General features: G+C 56.9%; 23 non-coding genes and 2 pseudogenes across 23 annotated transcripts; all 25 read left to right on the plus strand.

The window, feature by feature from the left end:
• The first annotated feature begins 424 nt into the window (after positions 1–424).
• On the plus strand, positions 425–544 carry LOC138780401 (5S ribosomal RNA; annotated as a pseudogene).
• Positions 545–1,126: 582 nt separating this feature from the next.
• On the plus strand, positions 1,127–1,245 carry LOC138780368 (5S ribosomal RNA). The gene has a single exon (XR_011361232.1). It is a non-coding gene; the product is annotated as a 5S ribosomal RNA (ribosomal RNA).
• A 396-nt stretch (positions 1,246–1,641) lies between these two features.
• Positions 1,642–1,760, plus strand: LOC138780374 (5S ribosomal RNA). Its single transcript, XR_011361239.1, has one exon. It is a non-coding gene; the product is annotated as a 5S ribosomal RNA (ribosomal RNA).
• An 860-nt stretch (positions 1,761–2,620) lies between these two features.
• On the plus strand, positions 2,621–2,740 carry LOC138780388 (5S ribosomal RNA). Its single transcript, XR_011361252.1, has one exon. It is a non-coding gene; the product is annotated as a 5S ribosomal RNA (ribosomal RNA).
• Positions 2,741–3,322: 582 nt separating this feature from the next.
• On the plus strand, positions 3,323–3,441 carry LOC138780413 (5S ribosomal RNA). The gene has a single exon (XR_011361268.1). It is a non-coding gene; the product is annotated as a 5S ribosomal RNA (ribosomal RNA).
• Positions 3,442–3,837: 396 nt separating this feature from the next.
• LOC138780449 (5S ribosomal RNA) lies at positions 3,838–3,956 on the plus strand. The gene has a single exon (XR_011361304.1). It is a non-coding gene; the product is annotated as a 5S ribosomal RNA (ribosomal RNA).
• Positions 3,957–4,304: 348 nt separating this feature from the next.
• Positions 4,305–4,423, plus strand: LOC138780415 (5S ribosomal RNA). The gene has a single exon (XR_011361270.1). It is a non-coding gene; the product is annotated as a 5S ribosomal RNA (ribosomal RNA).
• Positions 4,424–4,817: 394 nt separating this feature from the next.
• On the plus strand, positions 4,818–4,936 carry LOC138780451 (5S ribosomal RNA). The gene has a single exon (XR_011361307.1). It is a non-coding gene; the product is annotated as a 5S ribosomal RNA (ribosomal RNA).
• Positions 4,937–5,796: 860 nt separating this feature from the next.
• On the plus strand, positions 5,797–5,916 carry LOC138780390 (5S ribosomal RNA). The gene has a single exon (XR_011361253.1). It is a non-coding gene; the product is annotated as a 5S ribosomal RNA (ribosomal RNA).
• A 582-nt stretch (positions 5,917–6,498) lies between these two features.
• On the plus strand, positions 6,499–6,617 carry LOC138780416 (5S ribosomal RNA). The gene has a single exon (XR_011361271.1). It is a non-coding gene; the product is annotated as a 5S ribosomal RNA (ribosomal RNA).
• Positions 6,618–7,013: 396 nt separating this feature from the next.
• LOC138780366 (5S ribosomal RNA) lies at positions 7,014–7,132 on the plus strand. Its single transcript, XR_011361231.1, has one exon. It is a non-coding gene; the product is annotated as a 5S ribosomal RNA (ribosomal RNA).
• Positions 7,133–7,992: 860 nt separating this feature from the next.
• LOC138780402 (5S ribosomal RNA) lies at positions 7,993–8,112 on the plus strand (annotated as a pseudogene).
• Positions 8,113–8,694: 582 nt separating this feature from the next.
• Positions 8,695–8,813, plus strand: LOC138780429 (5S ribosomal RNA). The gene has a single exon (XR_011361285.1). It is a non-coding gene; the product is annotated as a 5S ribosomal RNA (ribosomal RNA).
• A 396-nt stretch (positions 8,814–9,209) lies between these two features.
• LOC138780452 (5S ribosomal RNA) lies at positions 9,210–9,328 on the plus strand. The gene has a single exon (XR_011361308.1). It is a non-coding gene; the product is annotated as a 5S ribosomal RNA (ribosomal RNA).
• An 860-nt stretch (positions 9,329–10,188) lies between these two features.
• On the plus strand, positions 10,189–10,308 carry LOC138780391 (5S ribosomal RNA). Its single transcript, XR_011361254.1, has one exon. It is a non-coding gene; the product is annotated as a 5S ribosomal RNA (ribosomal RNA).
• A 582-nt stretch (positions 10,309–10,890) lies between these two features.
• LOC138780417 (5S ribosomal RNA) lies at positions 10,891–11,009 on the plus strand. Its single transcript, XR_011361273.1, has one exon. It is a non-coding gene; the product is annotated as a 5S ribosomal RNA (ribosomal RNA).
• Positions 11,010–11,405: 396 nt separating this feature from the next.
• LOC138780453 (5S ribosomal RNA) lies at positions 11,406–11,524 on the plus strand. Its single transcript, XR_011361309.1, has one exon. It is a non-coding gene; the product is annotated as a 5S ribosomal RNA (ribosomal RNA).
• A 348-nt stretch (positions 11,525–11,872) lies between these two features.
• LOC138780418 (5S ribosomal RNA) lies at positions 11,873–11,991 on the plus strand. Its single transcript, XR_011361274.1, has one exon. It is a non-coding gene; the product is annotated as a 5S ribosomal RNA (ribosomal RNA).
• Positions 11,992–12,385: 394 nt separating this feature from the next.
• On the plus strand, positions 12,386–12,504 carry LOC138780454 (5S ribosomal RNA). Its single transcript, XR_011361310.1, has one exon. It is a non-coding gene; the product is annotated as a 5S ribosomal RNA (ribosomal RNA).
• An 860-nt stretch (positions 12,505–13,364) lies between these two features.
• On the plus strand, positions 13,365–13,484 carry LOC138780392 (5S ribosomal RNA). The gene has a single exon (XR_011361255.1). It is a non-coding gene; the product is annotated as a 5S ribosomal RNA (ribosomal RNA).
• A 583-nt stretch (positions 13,485–14,067) lies between these two features.
• On the plus strand, positions 14,068–14,186 carry LOC138780419 (5S ribosomal RNA). The gene has a single exon (XR_011361275.1). It is a non-coding gene; the product is annotated as a 5S ribosomal RNA (ribosomal RNA).
• Positions 14,187–14,582: 396 nt separating this feature from the next.
• LOC138780457 (5S ribosomal RNA) lies at positions 14,583–14,701 on the plus strand. Its single transcript, XR_011361312.1, has one exon. It is a non-coding gene; the product is annotated as a 5S ribosomal RNA (ribosomal RNA).
• An 859-nt stretch (positions 14,702–15,560) lies between these two features.
• Positions 15,561–15,680, plus strand: LOC138780393 (5S ribosomal RNA). The gene has a single exon (XR_011361256.1). It is a non-coding gene; the product is annotated as a 5S ribosomal RNA (ribosomal RNA).
• A 582-nt stretch (positions 15,681–16,262) lies between these two features.
• On the plus strand, positions 16,263–16,381 carry LOC138780420 (5S ribosomal RNA). The gene has a single exon (XR_011361276.1). It is a non-coding gene; the product is annotated as a 5S ribosomal RNA (ribosomal RNA).
• Positions 16,382–16,775: 394 nt separating this feature from the next.
• Positions 16,776–16,894, plus strand: LOC138780365 (5S ribosomal RNA). Its single transcript, XR_011361230.1, has one exon. It is a non-coding gene; the product is annotated as a 5S ribosomal RNA (ribosomal RNA).
• Positions 16,895–19,467: the final 2,573 nt, after the last annotated feature.

A 19,467-nucleotide genomic window follows, 5' to 3' on the forward strand; every position in this document is an offset into this window, starting at 1 on the left:
TGAGCCTGTGGAAGCCCTGCAGCCAGCCCTTTGAAAGAAAGGCACCTACTGAGAGGGGGCAGTGATGTGTCAGGTTTTCCCTGGGTGGACAAGAGCTGAGGTGCGTGAGGGCGGCACCCGGCCCTTGCATCCGCCTTTAGGACCCCACCCTCCCCGGTGGGGCCGGAGTGGTGCGGTGCTGGGATCCACGACTTGAGAGCTCCTAGCCCAACTCCAGGCTAGGGAAGACTCCTCGGCAAAGGAAAGGAGCGCGTCTGTCCGCGCGCTGTGACATCCCTGCTGCCATGGGCTGCTTTGCCTTATGGAAGGTGTGGGGATAGGGGGGGTTGGCGCTACCACTCGGCCAGCCCTCTGTGCCTAAGTCTGCGGGTCTGCGAGGCGCAGGGAGGAGGCCTTCTTGGGCCACGGAGTCAGCGTGGCTGACGTCTACCGGCCATACCACCCTGGGCACGCCCGATCTCGTCTGATCTCGGAAGCTAAGCAGGGTTGGGCTCGGACAGTAATGGGACGGGAGACCTCCCGGGAATACCGAGTGCTGTAGACCCTTTTCGGCCTTCCTTTAAGTCTTGCCGTCTTCCCCTGCCCAGCAAGCATTGGAGGGGGCTCCGTTCTGGAGGTCAGCATGAAGGCGTGCCAGAGCTTGAAGCCCAATGCCCCCCGAAAAAGGCCAGTGGGACGGAGGTCTGCGTGGGCCCCGCATCGGTCCATCCAGATGAGCCCTGTAGCCCGAGGGGTGTAAGCCAGAGCCTTAAAAGCAGTGTGGGACGATCGATGGCCGTCCGTTGTAAAGCTTCCCCCTGCAAAGCAGCTTGTGTGACTAAAGCATAGAGTGAGTGAGCGCGCCCAAGCAGCTTAGGAGCTAGTGTGAGGAAGGTGAGGGGGCTTTTGGTGGTAAGGCTTTGAAAAAAGCAAAAAAAAAAAAGAAGCAAAGACAGGCAGGAGAGTTTGCCAGGTGGTTGTCATGAGGCTAGAGGGGGCTGTGCAGAAGGCTGCGCTTGCTGGGAGTGGCCGGCTGCAGACTGTAAAGGGAAGGAAAAGTGAATAGATAGCAGAAAGCAGGCTCTGTGCTGAGCAGCCGTCAGGCAGACTGCAGAGTAGAAGAGCAGTAAAAGAGAGGTTGATCTCTGCCTACGGCCACACCACCCTGAACACGCCCGATCTTGTCTGATCTTGGAAGCTAAGCAGGGTCGGGCCTGGTTAGTACTTGGATGGGAGACCGCCTGGGAATACCAGGTGCTGTAGGCTTTTGCTTTTCCTCCCTTCCACCAGCAGGGGTCAATCTCCTCTATGGCTTTTCCCCATTCTATTTTTCAACTGCACATTTGCTTTGTTTTTTTAAGGTGCTTTCTCTCTTGTGCTGAGGAAGCCTGGCCTCCTTCTCATGGGGGCCTGCAGCATTGGTGCTAACTCCTTTTAGTAGGGGATTTGACTGCAACAGCAGAGGAAGGAGAGTTGGAGAGGGGCCTGTCATGAGGCTAGAGGGCTGGCTGTGAAGGAGGCTGCGCGCGCTTGCTCTGCCCGGCTGCAGACTGTGAAGCGAAGGAAAAGCCAATAGAAAGGATAGCAGAAAGCAGGCCCTGCGCCGGGCAGCCGTCAAACAGACTGCCGAGTAGAAGAGCATTACAAGAGAGGGCTAACTCTGTCTACGGCCACACCACCCTGAGCTCGCCCGATCTCGTCTGATCTCGGAAGCTATGCAGGGTCGGGCCTGGTTAGTACTTGGATGGGAGACCGCCTGGGAATACCAGGTGCTGTAGGCTTTTGTTTTTCCTCCCTTCTAACAGCAGGGCCCAGTCAGTCTCCCCTCTAGCTTTCTCCCCTTCTCTTTTTCAAGCGGGCATTTGCTTCTTTTTTTAGGTGCTTTCTCTCTTGTGCCGTGGAAGCCTGGCCTACTCCTCCTCCTCCTCCTCCTCACGTTGGGCAGCAGCATTCTTGCTCACTCCTTTTACAGTAGTAGTGGGCTTGACTGCAACAGCGGCAGCCGTGACCTGCAGGGGGCTAACTTACAGCACAACACCTGCTGTAGATTTTGGCAGGCGAGGCCAGGCGCCCTAGAAAGGAGGCGCCGTCTGAAAAGCAGCTTGCGGTCACCGGCAAAAGCATCTCACCTTCTTCCTTGAACTGACGCCTGGACGCCCTACGCCATCCCGTGTTGCCGGCCCGGCCGCTTCTTTCCTGTCCACCCCGAGTTACTTCTGAGCCTGTGGAAGCCCTGCAGCCAGCCCTTTGAAAGAAAGGCACCTACTGAGAGGGGGCAGTGATGTGTCAGGTTTTCCCTGGGTGGACAAGAGCTGAGGTGCGTGAGGGCGGCACCCGGCCCTTGCATCCGCCTTTAGGACCCCACCCTCCCCGGTGGGGCCGGAGTGGTGCGGTGCTGGGATCCACGACTTGAGAGCTCCTAGCCCAACTCCAGGCTAGGGAAGACTCCTCGGCAAAGGAAAGGAGCGCGTCTGTCCGCGCGCTGTGACATCCCTGCTGCCATGGGCTGCTTTGCCTTATGGAAGGTGTGGGGATAGGGGGGGTTGGCGCTACCACTCGGCCAGCCCTCTGTGCCTAAGTCTGCGGGTCTGCGAGGCGCAGGGAGGAGGCCTTCTTGGGCCACGGAGTCAGCGTGGCTGACGTCTACCGGCCATACCACCCTGGGCACGCCCGATCTCGTCTGATCTCGGAAGCTAAGCAGGGTTGGGCTCGGACAGTACTGGGACGGGAGACCTCCCGGGAATACCGAGTGCTGTAGACCCTTTTCGGCCTTCCTTTAAGTCTTGCCGTCTTCCCCTGCCCAGCAAGCATTGGAGGGGGCTCCGTTCTGGAGGTCAGCATGAAGGCGTGCCAGAGCTTGAAGCCCAATGCCCCCCGAAAAAGGCCAGTGGGACGGAGGTCTGCGTGGGCCCCGCATCGGTCCATCCAGATGAGCCCTGTAGCCCGAGGGGTGTAAGCCAGAGCCTTAAAAGCAGTGTGGGACGATCGATGGCCGTCCGTTGTAAAGCTTCCCCCTGCAAAGCAGCTTGTGTGACTAAAGCATAGAGTGAGTGAGCGCGCCCAAGCAGCTTAGGAGCTAGTGTGAGGAAGGTGAGGGGGCTTTTGGTGGTAAGGCTTTGAAAAAAGCAAAAAAAAAAAAGAAGCAAAGACAGGCAGGAGAGTTTGCCAGGTGGTTGTCATGAGGCTAGAGGGGGCTGTGCAGAAGGCTGCGCTTGCTGGGAGTGGCCGGCTGCAGACTGTAAAGGGAAGGAAAAGTGAATAGATAGCAGAAAGCAGGCTCTGTGCTGAGCAGCCGTCAGGCAGACTGCAGAGTAGAAGAGCAGTAAAAGAGAGGCTGATCTCTGCCTACGGCCACACCACCCTGAACACGCCCGATCTCGTCTGATCTCGGAAGCTAAGCAGGGTCGGGCCTGGTTAGTACTTGGATGGGAGACCGCCTGGGAATACCAGGTGCTGTAGGCTTTTGCTTTTCCTCCCTTCCACCAGCAGGGGTCAGTCTCCTCTATGGCTTTTCCCCATTCTATTTTTCAACTGCACATTTGCTTTGTTTTTTTAAGGTGCTTTCTCTCTTGTGCTGAGGAAGCCTGGCCTCCTTCTCATGGGGGCCTGCAGCATTGATGCTAACTCCTTTTAGTAGGGGATTTGACTGCAACAGCAGAGGAAGGAGAGTTGGAGAGGGGCCTGTCATGAGGCTAGAGGGCTGGCTGTGAAGGAGGCTGCGCGCGCTTGCTCTGCCCGGCTGCAGACTGTGAAGCGAAGGAAAAGCCAATAGAAAGGATAGCAGAAAGCAGGCCCTGCGCCGGGCAGCCGTCAAACAGACTGCCGAGTAGAAGAGCAGTACAAGAGAGGGCTAACTCTGCCTACGGCCACACCACCCTGAACACGCCCGATCTCGTCTGATCTCGGAAGCTATGCAGGGTCGGGCCTGGTTAGTACTTGGATGGGAGACCGCCTGGGAATACCAGGTGCTGTAGGCTTTTGCTTTTCCTCCCTTCCACCAGCAGGGGTCAGTCTCCTCTATGGCTTTTCCCCATTCTATTTTTCAACTGCACATTTGCTTTGTTTTTTTAAGGTGCTTTCTCTCTTGTGCTGAGGAAGCCTGGCCTCCTTCTCATGGGGGCCTGCAGCATTGGTGCTAACTCCTTTTAGTAGGGGATTTGATTGCAACAGCAGAGGAAGGAGAGTTGGAGAGGGGCCTGTCATGAGGCTAGAGGGCTGGCTGTGAAGGAGGCTGCGCGCTTGCTCTGCCCGGCTGCAGACTGTGAAGCGAAGGAAAAGCCAATAGAAAGGATAGCAGAAAGCAGGCCCTGCGCCGGCTGATCTCTGCCTACGGCCACACCACCCTGAACACGCCCGATCTCGTCTGATCTCGGAAGCTAAGCAGGGTCGGGCCTGGTTAGTACTTGGATGGGAGACCGCCTGGGAATACCAGGTGCTGTAGGCTTTTGCTTTTCCTCCCTTCCACCAGCAGGGGTCAGTCTCCTCTATGGCTTTTCCCCATTCTATTTTTCAACTGCACATTTGCTTTGTTTTTTTAAGGTGCTTTCTCTCTTGTGCTGAGGAAGCCTGGCCTCCTTCTCATGGGGGCCTGCAGCATTGGTGCTAACTCCTTTTAGTAGGGGATTTGATTGCAACAGCAGAGGAAGGAGAGTTGGAGAGGGGCCTGTCATGAGGCTAGAGGGCTGGCTGTGAAGGAGGCTGCGCGCTTGCTCTGCCCGGCTGCAGACTGTGAAGCGAAGGAAAAGCCAATAGAAAGGATAGCAGAAAGCAGGCCCTGCGCCGGGCAGCCGTCAAACAGACTGCCGAGTAGAAGAGCAGTACAAGAGAGGGCTAACTCTGCCTACGGCCACACCACCCTGAACACGCCCGATCTCGTCTGATCTCGGAAGCTATGCAGGGTCGGGCCTGGTTAGTACTTGGATGGGAGACCGCCTGGGAATACCAGGTGCTGTAGGCTTTTGTTTTTCCTCCCTTCTAACAGCAGGGCCCAGTCAGTCTCCCCTCTAGCTTTCTCCCCTTCTCTTTTTCAAGCGGGCATTTGCTTCTTTTTTTAGGTGCTTTCTCTCTTGTGCCGTGGAAGCCTGGCCTACTCCTCCTCCTCCTCCTCCTCACGTTGGGCAGCAGCATTCTTGCTCACTCCTTTTACAGTAGTAGTGGGCTTGACTGCAACAGCGGCAGCCGTGACCTGCAGGGGGCTAACTTACAGCACAACACCTGCTGTAGATTTTGGCAGGCGAGGCCAGGCGCCCTAGAAAGGAGGCGCCGTCTGAAAAGCAGCTTGCGGTCACCGGCAAAAGCATCTCACCTTCTTCCTTGAACTGACGCCTGGACGCCCTACGCCATCCCGTGTTGCCGGCCCAGCCGCTTCTTTCCTGTCCACCCCGAGTTACTTCTGAGCCTGTGGAAGCCCTGCAGCCAGCCCTTTGAAAGAAAGGCACCTACTGAGAGGGGGCAGTGATGTGTCAGGTTTTCCCTGGGTGGACAAGAGCTGAGGTGCGTGAGGGCGGCACCCGGCCCTTGCATCCGCCTTTAGGACCCCACCCTCCCCGGTGGGGCCGGAGTGGTGCGGTGCTGGGATCCACGACTTGAGAGCTCCTAGCCCAACTCCAGGCTAGGGAAGACTCCTCGGCAAAGGAAAGGAGCGCGTCTGTCCGCGCGCTGTGACATCCCTGCTGCCATGGGCTGCTTTGCCTTATGGAAGGTGTGGGGATAGGGGGGGTTGGCGCTACCACTCGGCCAGCCCTCTGTGCCTAAGTCTGCGGGTCTGCGAGGCGCAGGGAGGAGGCCTTCTTGGGCCACGGAGTCAGCGTGGCTGACGTCTACCGGCCATACCACCCTGGGCACGCCCGATCTCGTCTGATCTCGGAAGCTAAGCAGGGTTGGGCTCGGACAGTACTGGGACGGGAGACCTCCCGGGAATACCGAGTGCTGTAGACCCTTTTCGGCCTTCCTTTAAGTCTTGCCGTCTTCCCCTGCCCAGCAAGCATTGGAGGGGGCTCCGTTCTGGAGGTCAGCATGAAGGCGTGCCAGAGCTTGAAGCCCAATGCCCCCCGAAAAAGGCCAGTGGGACGGAGGTCTGCGTGGGCCCCGCATCGGTCCATCCAGATGAGCCCTGTAGCCCGAGGGGTGTAAGCCAGAGCCTTAAAAGCAGTGTGGGACGATCGATGGCCGTCCGTTGTAAAGCTTCCCCCTGCAAAGCAGCTTGTGTGACTAAAGCATAGAGTGAGTGAGCGCGCCCAAGCAGCTTAGGAGCTAGTGTGAGGAAGGTGAGGGGGCTTTTGGTGGTAAGGCTTTGAAAAAAGCAAAAAAAAAAAAGAAGCAAAGACAGGCAGGAGAGTTTGCCAGGTGGTTGTCATGAGGCTAGAGGGGGCTGTGCAGAAGGCTGCGCTTGCTGGGAGTGGCCGGCTGCAGACTGTAAAGGGAAGGAAAAGTGAATAGATAGCAGAAAGCAGGCTCTGTGCTGAGCAGCCGTCAGGCAGACTGCAGAGTAGAAGAGCAGTAAAAGAGAGGCTGATCTCTGCCTACGGCCACACCACCCTGAACACGCCCGATCTCGTCTGATCTCGGAAGCTAAGCAGGGTCGGGCCTGGTTAGTACTTGGATGGGAGACCGCCTGGGAATACCAGGTGCTGTAGGCTTTTGCTTTTCCTCCCTTCCACCAGCAGGGGTCAGTCTCCTCTATGGCTTTTCCCCATTCTATTTTTCAACTGCACATTTGCTTTGTTTTTTTAAGGTGCTTTCTCTCTTGTGCTGAGGAAGCCTGGCCTCCTTCTCATGGGGGCCTGCAGCATTGATGCTAACTCCTTTTAGTAGGGGATTTGACTGCAACAGCAGAGGAAGGAGAGTTGGAGAGGGGCCTGTCATGAGGCTAGAGGGCTGGCTGTGAAGGAGGCTGCGCGCGCTTGCTCTGCCCGGCTGCAGACTGTGAAGCGAAGGAAAAGCCAATAGAAAGGATAGCAGAAAGCAGGCCCTGCGCCGGGCAGCCGTCAAACAGACTGCCGAGTAGAAGAGCAGTACAAGAGAGGGCTAACTCTGCCTACGGCCACACCATCCTGAACACGCCCGATCTCGTCTGATCTCGGAAGCTATGCAGGGTCGGGCCTGGTTAGTACTTGGATGGGAGACCGCCTGGGAATACCAGGTGCTGTAGGCTTTTGTTTTTCCTCCCTTCTAACAGCAGGGCCCAGTCAGTCTCCCCTCTAGCTTTCTCCCCTTCTCTTTTTCAAGCGGGCATTTGCTTCTTTTTTTAGGTGCTTTCTCTCTTGTGCCGTGGAAGCCTGGCCTACTCCTCCTCCTCCTCCTCCTCACGTTGGGCAGCAGCATTCTTGCTCACTCCTTTTACAGTAGTAGTGGGCTTGACTGCAACAGCGGCAGCCGTGACCTGCAGGGGGCTAACTTACAGCACAACACCTGCTGTAGATTTTGGCAGGCGAGGCCAGGCGCCCTAGAAAGGAGGCGCCGTCTGAAAAGCAGCTTGCGGTCACCGGCAAAAGCATCTCACCTTCTTCCTTGAACTGACGCCTGGACGCCCTACGCCATCCCGTGTTGCCGGCCCGGCCGCTTCTTTCCTGTCCACCCCGAGTTACTTCTGAGCCTGTGGAAGCCCTGCAGCCAGCCCTTTGAAAGAAAGGCACCTACTGAGAGGGGGCAGTGATGTGTCAGGTTTTCCCTGGGTGGACAAGAGCTGAGGTGCGTGAGGGCGGCACCCGGCCCTTGCATCCGCCTTTAGGACCCCACCCTCCCCGGTGGGGCCGGAGTGGTGCGGTGCTGGGATCCACGACTTGAGAGCTCCTAGCCCAACTCCAGGCTAGGGAAGACTCCTCGGCAAAGGAAAGGAGCGCGTCTGTCCGCGCGCTGTGACATCCCTGCTGCCATGGGCTGCTTTGCCTTATGGAAGGTGTGGGGATAGGGGGGGTTGGCGCTACCACTCGGCCAGCCCTCTGTGCCTAAGTCTGCGGGTCTGCGAGGCGCAGGGAGGAGGCCTTCTTGGGCCACGGAGTCAGCGTGGCTGACGTCTACCGGCCATACCACCCTGGGCACGCCCGATCTCGTCTGATCTCGGAAGCTAAGCAGGGTTGGGCTCGGACAGTAATGGGACGGGAGACCTCCCGGGAATACCGAGTGCTGTAGACCCTTTTCGGCCTTCCTTTAAGTCTTGCCGTCTTCCCCTGCCCAGCAAGCATTGGAGGGGGCTCCGTTCTGGAGGTCAGCATGAAGGCGTGCCAGAGCTTGAAGCCCAATGCCCCCCGAAAAAGGCCAGTGGGACGGAGGTCTGCGTGGGCCCCGCATCGGTCCATCCAGATGAGCCCTGTAGCCCGAGGGGTGTAAGCCAGAGCCTTAAAAGCAGTGTGGGACGATCGATGGCCGTCCGTTGTAAAGCTTCCCCCTGCAAAGCAGCTTGTGTGACTAAAGCATAGAGTGAGTGAGCGCGCCCAAGCAGCTTAGGAGCTAGTGTGAGGAAGGTGAGGGGGCTTTTGGTGGTAAGGCTTTGAAAAAAGCAAAAAAAAAAAAGAAGCAAAGACAGGCAGGAGAGTTTGCCAGGTGGTTGTCATGAGGCTAGAGGGGGCTGTGCAGAAGGCTGCGCTTGCTGGGAGTGGCCGGCTGCAGACTGTAAAGGGAAGGAAAAGTGAATAGATAGCAGAAAGCAGGCTCTGTGCTGAGCAGCCGTCAGGCAGACTGCAGAGTAGAAGAGCAGTAAAAGAGAGGCTGATCTCTGCCTACGGCCACACCACCCTGAACACGCCCGATCTTGTCTGATCTCGGAAGCTAAGCAGGGTCGGGCCTGGTTAGTACTTGGATGGGAGACCGCCTGGGAATACCAGGTGCTGTAGGCTTTTGCTTTTCCTCCCTTCCACCAGCAGGGGTCAGTCTCCTCTATGGCTTTTCCCCATTCTATTTTTCAACTGCACATTTGCTTTGTTTTTTTAAGGTGCTTTCTCTCTTGTGCTGAGGAAGCCTGGCCTCCTTCTCATGGGGGCCTGCAGCATTGGTGCTAACTCCTTTTAGTAGGGGATTTGACTGCAACAGCAGAGGAAGGAGAGTTGGAGAGGGGCCTGTCATGAGGCTCGAGGGCTGGCTGTGAAGGAGGCTGCGCGCGCTTGCTCTGCCCGGCTGCAGACTGTGAAGCGAAGGAAAAGCCAATAGAAAGGATAGCAGAAAGCAGGCCCTGCGCCGGGCAGCCGTCAAACAGACTGCCGAGTAGAAGAGCAGTACAAGAGAGGGCTAACTCTGCCTACGGCCACACCACCCTGAACACGCCCGATCTCGTCTGATCTCGGAAGCTATGCAGGGTCGGGCCTGGTTAGTACTTGGATGGGAGACCGCCTGGGAATACCAGGTGCTGTAGGCTTTTGTTTTTCCTCCCTTCTAACAGCAGGGCCCAGTCAGTCTCCCCTCTAGCTTTCTCCCCTTCTCTTTTTCAAGCGGGCATTTGCTTCTTTTTTTAGGTGCTTTCTCTCTTGTGCCGTGGAAGCCTGGCCTACTCCTCCTCCTCCTCCTCCTCACGTTGGGCAGCAGCATTCTTGCTCACTCCTTTTACAGTAGTAGTGGGCTTGACTGCAACAGCGGCAGCCGTGACCTGCAGGGGGCTAACTTACAGCACAACACCTGCTGTAGATTTTGGCAGGCGAGGCCAGGCGCCCTAGAAAGGAGGCGCCGTCTGAAAAGCAGCTTGCGGTCACCGGCAAAAGCATCTCACCTTCTTCCTTGAACTGACGCCTGGACGCCCTACGCCATCCCGTGTTGCCGGCCCGGCCGCTTCTTTCCTGTCCACCCCGAGTTACTTCTGAGCCTGTGGAAGCCCTGCAGCCAGCCCTTTGAAAGAAAGGCACCTACTGAGAGGGGGCAGTGATGTGTCAGGTTTTCCCTGGGTGGACAAGAGCTGAGGTGCGTGAGGGCGGCACCCGGCCCTTGCATCCGCCTTTAGGACCCCACCCTCCCCGGTGGGGCCGGAGTGGTGCGGTGCTGGGATCCACGACTTGAGAGCTCCTAGCCCAACTCCAGGCTAGGGAAGACTCCTCGGCAAAGGAAAGGAGCGCGTCTGTCCGCGCGCTGTGACATCCCTGCTGCCATGGGCTGCTTTGCCTTATGGAAGGTGTGGGGATAGGGGGGGTTGGCGCTACCACTCGGCCAGCCCTCTGTGCCTAAGTCTGCGGGTCTGCGAGGCGCAGGGAGGAGGCCTTCTTGGGCCACGGAGTCAGCGTGGCTGACGTCTACCGGCCATACCACCCTGGGCACGCCCGATCTCGTCTGATCTCGGAAGCTAAGCAGGGTTGGGCTCGGACAGTACTGGGACGGGAGACCTCCCGGGAATACCGAGTGCTGTAGACCCTTTTCGGCCTTCCTTTAAGTCTTGCCGTCTTCCCCTGCCCAGCAAGCATTGGAGGGGGCTCCGTTCTGGAGGTCAGCATGAAGGCGTGCCAGAGCTTGAAGCCCAATGCCCCCCGAAAAAGGCCAGTGGGACGGAGGTCTGCGTGGGCCCCGCATCGGTCCATCCAGATGAGCCCTGTAGCCCGAGGGGTGTAAGCCAGAGCCTTAAAAGCAGTGTGGGACGATCGATGGCCGTCCGTTGTAAAGCTTCCCCCTGCAAAGCAGCTTGTGTGACTAAAGCATAGAGTGAGTGAGCGCGCCCAAGCAGCTTAGGAGCTAGTGTGAGGAAGGTGAGGGGGCTTTTGGTGGTAAGGCTTTGAAAAAAGCAAAAAAAAAAAAGAAGCAAAGACAGGCAGGAGAGTTTGCCAGGTGGTTGTCATGAGGCTAGAGGGGGCTGTGCAGAAGGCTGCGCTTGCTGGGAGTGGCCGGCTGCAGACTGTAAAGGGAAGGAAAAGTGAATAGATAGCAGAAAGCAGGCTCTGTGCTGAGCAGCCGTCAGGCAGACTGCAGAGTAGAAGAGCAGTAAAAGAGAGGCTGATCTCTGCCTACGGCCACACCACCCTGAACACGCCCGATCTCGTCTGATCTCGGAAGCTAAGCAGGGTCGGGCCTGGTTAGTACTTGGATGGGAGACCGCCTGGGAATACCAGGTGCTGTAGGCTTTTGCTTTTCCTCCCTTCCACCAGCAGGGGTCAGTCTCCTCTATGGCTTTTCCCCATTCTATTTTTCAACTGCACATTTGCTTTGTTTTTTTAAGGTGCTTTCTCTCTTGTGCTGAGGAAGCCTGGCCTCCTTCTCATGGGGGCCTGCAGCATTGATGCTAACTCCTTTTAGTAGGGGATTTGACTGCAACAGCAGAGGAAGGAGAGTTGGAGAGGGGCCTGTCATGAGGCTAGAGGGCTGGCTGTGAAGGAGGCTGCGCGCGCTTGCTCTGCCCGGCTGCAGACTGTGAAGCGAAGGAAAAGCCAATAGAAAGGATAGCAGAAAGCAGGCCCTGCGCCGGGCAGCCGTCAAACAGACTGCCGAGTAGAAGAGCAGTACAAGAGAGGGCTAACTCTGCCTACGGCCACACCACCCTGAACACGCCCGATCTCGTCTGATCTCGGAAGCTATGCAGGGTCGGGCCTGGTTAGTACTTGGATGGGAGACCGCCTGGGAATACCAGGTGCTGTAGGCTTTTGCTTTTCCTCCCTTCCACCAGCAGGGGTCAGTCTCCTCTATGGCTTTTCCCCATTCTATTTTTCAACTGCACATTTGCTTTGTTTTTTTAAGGTGCTTTCTCTCTTGTGCTGAGGAAGCCTGGCCTCCTTCTCATGGGGGCCTGCAGCATTGGTGCTAACTCCTTTTAGTAGGGGATTTGATTGCAACAGCAGAGGAAGGAGAGTTGGAGAGGGGCCTGTCATGAGGCTAGAGGGCTGGCTGTGAAGGAGGCTGCGCGCTTGCTCTGCCCGGCTGCAGACTGTGAAGCGAAGGAAAAGCCAATAGAAAGGATAGCAGAAAGCAGGCCCTGCGCCGGCTGATCTCTGCCTACGGCCACACCACCCTGAACACGCCCGATCTCGTCTGATCTCGGAAGCTAAGCAGGGTCGGGCCTGGTTAGTACTTGGATGGGAGACCGCCTGGGAATACCAGGTGCTGTAGGCTTTTGCTTTTCCTCCCTTCCACCAGCAGGGGTCAGTCTCCTCTATGGCTTTTCCCCATTCTATTTTTCAACTGCACATTTGCTTTGTTTTTTTAAGGTGCTTTCTCTCTTGTGCTGAGGAAGCCTGGCCTCCTTCTCATGGGGGCCTGCAGCATTGGTGCTAACTCCTTTTAGTAGGGGATTTGATTGCAACAGCAGAGGAAGGAGAGTTGGAGAGGGGCCTGTCATGAGGCTAGAGGGCTGGCTGTGAAGGAGGCTGCGCGCTTGCTCTGCCCGGCTGCAGACTGTGAAGCGAAGGAAAAGCCAATAGAAAGGATAGCAGAAAGCAGGCCCTGCGCCGGGCAGCCGTCAAACAGACTGCCGAGTAGAAGAGCAGTACAAGAGAGGGCTAACTCTGCCTACGGCCACACCACCCTGAACACGCCCGATCTCGTCTGATCTCGGAAGCTATGCAGGGTCGGGCCTGGTTAGTACTTGGATGGGAGACCGCCTGGGAATACCAGGTGCTGTAGGCTTTTGTTTTTCCTCCCTTCTAACAGCAGGGCCCAGTCAGTCTCCCCTCTAGCTTTCTCCCCTTCTCTTTTTCAAGCGGGCATTTGCTTCTTTTTTTAGGTGCTTTCTCTCTTGTGCCGTGGAAGCCTGGCCTACTCCTCCTCCTCCTCCTCCTCACGTTGGGCAGCAGCATTCTTGCTCACTCCTTTTACAGTAGTAGTGGGCTTGACTGCAACAGCGGCAGCCGTGACCTGCAGGGGGCTAACTTACAGCACAACACCTGCTGTAGATTTTGGCAGGCGAGGCCAGGCGCCCTAGAAAGGAGGCGCCGTCTGAAAAGCAGCTTGCGGTCACCGGCAAAAGCATCTCACCTTCTTCCTTGAACTGACGCCTGGACGCCCTACGCCATCCCGTGTTGCCGGCCCAGCCGCTTCTTTCCTGTCCACCCCGAGTTACTTCTGAGCCTGTGGAAGCCCTGCAGCCAGCCCTTTGAAAGAAAGGCACCTACTGAGAGGGGGCAGTGATGTGTCAGGTTTTCCCTGGGTGGACAAGAGCTGAGGTGCGTGAGGGCGGCACCCGGCCCTTGCATCCGCCTTTAGGACCCCACCCTCCCCGGTGGGGCCGGAGTGGTGCGGTGCTGGGATCCACGACTTGAGAGCTCCTAGCCCAACTCCAGGCTAGGGAAGACTCCTCGGCAAAGGAAAGGAGCGCGTCTGTCCGCGCGCTGTGACATCCCTGCTGCCATGGGCTGCTTTGCCTTATGGAAGGTGTGGGGATAGGGGGGGTTGGCGCTACCACTCGGCCAGCCCTCTGTGCCTAAGTCTGCGGGTCTGCGAGGCGCAGGGAGGAGGCCTTCTTGGGCCACGGAGTCAGCGTGGCTGACGTCTACCGGCCATACCACCCTGGGCACGCCCGATCTCGTCTGATCTCGGAAGCTAAGCAGGGTTGGGCTCGGACAGTACTGGGACGGGAGACCTCCCGGGAATACCGAGTGCTGTAGACCCTTTTCGGCCTTCCTTTAAGTCTTGCCGTCTTCCCCTGCCCAGCAAGCATTGGAGGGGGCTCCGTTCTGGAGGTCAGCATGAAGGCGTGCCAGAGCTTGAAGCCCAATGCCCCCCGAAAAAGGCCAGTGGGACGGAGGTCTGCGTGGGCCCCGCATCGGTCCATCCAGATGAGCCCTGTAGCCCGAGGGGTGTAAGCCAGAGCCTTAAAAGCAGTGTGGGACGATCGATGGCCGTCCGTTGTAAAGCTTCCCCCTGCAAAGCAGCTTGTGTGACTAAAGCATAGAGTGAGTGAGCGCGCCCAAGCAGCTTAGGAGCTAGTGTGAGGAAGGTGAGGGGGCTTTTGGTGGTAAGGCTTTGAAAAAAGCAAAAAAAAAAAAAGAAGCAAAGACAGGCAGGAGAGTTTGCCAGGTGGTTGTCATGAGGCTAGAGGGGGCTGTGCAGAAGGCTGCGCTTGCTGGGAGTGGCCGGCTGCAGACTGTAAAGGGAAGGAAAAGTGAATAGATAGCAGAAAGCAGGCTCTGTGCTGAGCAGCCGTCAGGCAGACTGCAGAGTAGAAGAGCAGTAAAAGAGAGGCTGATCTCTGCCTACGGCCACACCACCCTGAACACGCCCGATCTCGTCTGATCTCGGAAGCTAAGCAGGGTCGGGCCTGGTTAGTACTTGGATGGGAGACCGCCTGGGAATACCAGGTGCTGTAGGCTTTTGCTTTTCCTCCCTTCCACCAGCAGGGGTCAGTCTCCTCTATGGCTTTTCCCCATTCTATTTTTCAACTGCACATTTGCTTTGTTTTTTTAAGGTGCTTTCTCTCTTGTGCTGAGGAAGCCTGGCCTCCTTCTCATGGGGGCCTGCAGCATTGATGCTAACTCCTTTTAGTAGGGGATTTGACTGCAACAGCAGAGGAAGGAGAGTTGGAGAGGGGCCTGTCATGAGGCTAGAGGGCTGGCTGTGAAGGAGGCTGCGCGCGCTTGCTCTGCCCGGCTGCAGACTGTGAAGCGAAGGAAAAGCCAATAGAAAGGATAGCAGAAAGCAGGCCCTGCGCCGGGCAGCCGTCAAACAGACTGCCGAGTAGAAGAGCAGTACAAGAGAGGGCTAACTCTGCCTACGGCCACACCACCCTGAACACGCCCGATCTCGTCTGATCTCGGAAGCTATGCAGGGTCGGGCCTGGTTAGTACTTGGATGGGAGACCGCCTGGGAATACCAGGTGCTGTAGGCTTTTGTTTTTCCTCCCTTCTAACAGCAGGGCCCAGTCAGTCTCCCTCTAGCTTTCTCCCCTTCTCTTTTTCAAGCGGGCATTTGCTTCTTTTTTTAGGTGCTTTCTCTCTTGTGCCGTGGAAGCCTGGCCTACTCCTCCTCCTCCTCCTCCTCACGTTGGGCAGCAGCATTCTTGCTCACTCCTTTTACAGTAGTAGTGGGCTTGACTGCAACAGCGGCAGCCGTGACCTGCAGGGGGCTAACTTACAGCACAACACCTGCTGTAGATTTTGGCAGGCGAGGCCAGGCGCCCTAGAAAGGAGGCGCCGTCTGAAAAGCAGCTTGCGGTCACCGGCAAAAGCATCTCACCTTCTTCCTTGAACTGACGCCTGGACGCCCTACGCCATCCCGTGTTGCCGGCCCGGCCGCTTCTTTCCTGTCCACCCCGAGTTACTTCTGAGCCTGTGGAAGCCCTGCAGCCAGCCCTTTGAAAGAAAGGCACCTACTGAGAGGGGGCAGTGATGTGTCAGGTTTTCCCTGGGTGGACAAGAGCTGAGGTGCGTGAGGGCGGCACCCGGCCCTTGCATCCGCCTTTAGGACCCCACCCTCCCCGGTGGGGCCGGAGTGGTGCGGTGCTGGGATCCACGACTTGAGAGCTCCTAGCCCAACTCCAGGCTAGGGAAGACTCCTCGGCAAAGGAAAGGAGCGCGTCTGTCCGCGCGCTGTGACATCCCTGCTGCCATGGGCTGCTTTGCCTTATGGAAGGTGTGGGGATAGGGGGGGTTGGCGCTACCACTCGGCCAGCCCTCTGTGCCTAAGTCTGCGGGTCTGCGAGGCGCAGGGAGGAGGCCTTCTTGGGCCACGGAGTCAGCGTGGCTGACGTCTACCGGCCATACCACCCTGGGCACGCCCGATCTCGTCTGATCTCGGAAGCTAAGCAGGGTTGGGCTCGGACAGTACTGGGACGGGAGACCTCCCGGGAATACCGAGTGCTGTAGACCCTTTTCGGCCTTCCTTTAAGTCTTGCCGTCTTCCCCTGCCCAGCAAGCATTGGAGGGGGCTCCGTTCTGGAGGTCAGCATGAAGGCGTGCCAGAGCTTGAAGCCCAATGCCCCCCGAAAAAGGCCAGTGGGACGGAGGTCTGCGTGGGCCCCGCATCGGTCCATCCAGATGAGCCCTGTAGCCCGAGGGGTGTAAGCCAGAGCCTTAAAAGCAGTGTGGGACGATCGATGGCCGTCCGTTGTAAAGCTTCCCCCTGCAAAGCAGCTTGTGTGACTAAAGCATAGAGTGAGTGAGCGCGCCCAAGCAGCTTAGGAGCTAGTGTGAGGAAGGTGAGGGGGCTTTTGGTGGTAAGGCTTTGAAAAAAGCAAAAAAAAAAAAGAAGCAAAGACAGGCAGGAGAGTTTGCCAGGTGGTTGTCATGAGGCTAGAGGGGGCTGTGCAGAAGGCTGCGCTTGCTGGGAGTGGCCGGCTGCAGACTGTAAAGGGAAGGAAAAGTGAATAGATAGCAGAAAGCAGGCTCTGTGCTGAGCAGCCGTCAGGCAGACTGCAGAGTAGAAGAGCAGTAAAAGAGAGGCTGATCTCTGCCTACGGCCACACCACCCTGAACACGCCCGATCTCGTCTGATCTCGGAAGCTAAGCAGGGTCGGGCCTGGTTAGTACTTGGATGGGAGACCGCCTGGGAATACCAGGTGCTGTAGGCTTTTGCTTTTCCTCCCTTCCACCAGCAGGGGTCAGTCTCCTCTATGGCTTTTCCCCATTCTATTTTTCAACTGCACATTTGCTTTGTTTTTTTAAGGTGCTTTCTCTCTTGTGCTGAGGAAGCCTGGCCTCCTTCTCATGGGGGCCTGCAGCATTGGTGCTAACTCCTTTTAGTAGGGGATTTGATTGCAACAGCAGAGGAAGGAGAGTTGGAGAGGGGCCTGTCATGAGGCTAGAGGGCTGGCTGTGAAGGAGGCTGCGCGCTTGCTCTGCCCGGCTGCAGACTGTGAAGCGAAGGAAAAGCCAATAGAAAGGATAGCAGAAAGCAGGCCCTGCGCCGGGCAGCCGTCAAACAGACTGCCGAGTAGAAGAGCAGTACAAGAGAGGGCTAACTCTGCCTACGGCCACACCACCCTGAACACGCCCGATCTCGTCTGATCTCGGAAGCTATGCAGGGTCGGGCCTGGTTAGTACTTGGATGGGAGACCGCCTGGGAATACCAGGTGCTGTAGGCTTTTGTTTTTCCTCCCTTCTAACAGCAGGGCCCAGTCAGTCTCCCCTCTAGCTTTCTCCCCTTCTCTTTTTCAAGCGGGCATTTGCTTCTTTTTTTAGGTGCTTTCTCTCTTGTGCCGTGGAAGCCTGGCCTACTCCTCCTCCTCCTCCTCCTCACGTTGGGCAGCAGCATTCTTGCTCACTCCTTTTACAGTAGTAGTGGGCTTGACTGCAACAGCGGCAGCCGTGACCTGCAGGGGGCTAACTTACAGCACAACACCTGCTGTAGATTTTGGCAGGCGAGGCCAGGCGCCCTAGAAAGGAGGCGCCGTCTGAAAAGCAGCTTGCGGTCACCGGCAAAAGCATCTCACCTTCTTCCTTGAACTGACGCCTGGACGCCCTACGCCATCCCGTGTTGCCGGCCCGGCCGCTTCTTTCCTGTCCACCCCGAGTTACTTCTGAGCCTGTGGAAGCCCTGCAGCCAGCCCTTTGAAAGAAAGGCACCTACTGAGAGGGGGCAGTGATGTGTCAGGTTTTCCCTGGGTGGACAAGAGCTGAGGTGCGTGAGGGCGGCACCCGGCCCTTGCATCCGCCTTTAGGACCCCACCCTCCCCGGTGGGGCCGGAGTGGTGCGGTGCTGGGATCCACGACTTGAGAGCTCCTAGCCCAACTCCAGGCTAGGGAAGACTCCTCGGCAAAGGAAAGGACGCGCGTCTGTCCGCGGCGCTGTGACATCCCTGCTGCCATGGGCTGCTTGCTTATGGAAGGTGTGGGATCGGGGGGTTGGCATCACCATTTTATCCAGGAAGTGACATCACACATGTTATCCAGGAAGTGAGGCCTTGATGCAGTAGTAAGTGCAGGGAAAAAAGCACTATGCGGGATATTTATCAAACATGGTGTAAACTGAAACTGGCTCAGTTGCCCCTAGCAACCAATCAGATTCCACTTTCATTTAGTCTGTGAGGAAGGAAAGTGGAATCTGATTGGTTGCTAGGGGCAACTGAGCCAGTTTCACTTCACACCATGTTTGATAAATCTCCCCCTTTATGTGCATTTCCCGTAATAAGTGTATATTGGTAATTTGTATTACTTTTGGGGGGCAATACAACACTTTAATAAAATTTTCGCTGGACTTCTTTAATCCCAATCTAATTCCTAGGTCAAAAGGAGGGTCATGTAAGGGGCAAAGAGGGACATGGGTCAAAAGTAGGGACTGTCCCTCCAAAGAGGGACACTTGGGAGGTATGCATTACTGTCAATAGGAATTACACGGCTGCTAAAATGTGATTTCACAAGCATAATCGTGCAGCCATTGCCCACCGCATGATTCCTGGGCATCGTCCACACGCTGTCACCTATACATGTTTTCTAAACCTCTTTTAACTCCTCCCGGATACGGTCTGCCCCGCCGCTAGGCAAACACATTCGGTAAGAATCAGCGGGGCGGCGGGATCGGCCGACCCCTCAGTGTATGTGTATATAGGTCAGTAAGGCGCCGCGCGCGCTGGAGACGGCAGAATGCGCGCACATGTAAGCGCATGCGCAGTAAAGCAGGAAGCCGGCCGTGTCGCTGCTGTACTTTGTGCTACGGGCTGAGGCTGTGCCGGGGACGGAGTGATAACGGTCGCTTAATCACCGGTCGGTATCTGCATAGTTTTATACGTTTTATACATTCGGGGTTATATTCCGGGTCTGAGATTATGGTGTAATAGTGGAACCATACGGAGCCCTGTGTGCTTGGGTTACATTGATTTGCATTGGTTCTGGTGAGATTCGCGCTGTAATAGAGGTCAGTGGAGCTGGGACTTGTAGCAGTGGTCACTGGCATGAAGACACTGCCATTAAGGGTCCTTACTGGGCAGAACTGGGTGGGCTGCGCGTGGCCCTGCACTATAGGATCCAGTGCCCGGGCAAGGCTCTGTACTATATGGCCCAAGGAATCCTGTGGGTTCAGAGGGGGCCACGCTGGAACCCCATAGTCCCCATCAGTTTCTCCAACCAGGATAGGGGTCAAGTGTGAGCTCCGGCCTGTTTACACAGGAAGATGTGCGGCCGGTAAGGCATGATTTATTGGTCTGCTGAAAGATGCGATTGACCAGCAAGCGGACGTATTCCCGGCTGATCGTTGACACTTTTACATGGCCTGATTATCATCTGAATTAAAGGGGTACTCCGGACGGGGGTTATTTTAGGGTATGGTCGGGGAAGGGTTGGAAATAGAGGCCGACCGTCACTTACCTCCTGGTTTCAGCGCCAGATCCCGATCGCTCCGCCCCGTTCTCGTCCGGTGCGCCGCTTCCTGGTCTGAGCTGCGGCTTGAGACGTGACATTTAAGGCAGCTCAGCCATTCAGCGTCGTAGCGGAGTCCCACCTCGGTTGCTGAATAGTTGAGCTGCCTTGGACGTCGTTTCTCAGCCGCAGCTCAGACCAGGAAGCAGCGCGAACCGACGGGAGAATGGTGCGAGGCAATCCGGGATCCCGCGCTGGAACCGGGGAGTAGTGACCGTCAGCCTCTATTTCCACCCTTACCCCAGCCATACCCTAAAAAATGACCTGCGCCCAGAGTACCCCTAAAATGCTGCTAGCAACACTC

Source organism: Dendropsophus ebraccatus, unplaced genomic scaffold, assembly GCF_027789765.1.
Source record: "Dendropsophus ebraccatus isolate aDenEbr1 unplaced genomic scaffold, aDenEbr1.pat pat_scaffold_825_ctg1, whole genome shotgun sequence".
Classification (NCBI taxonomy): Eukaryota; Metazoa; Chordata; class Amphibia; order Anura; family Hylidae; genus Dendropsophus; species Dendropsophus ebraccatus.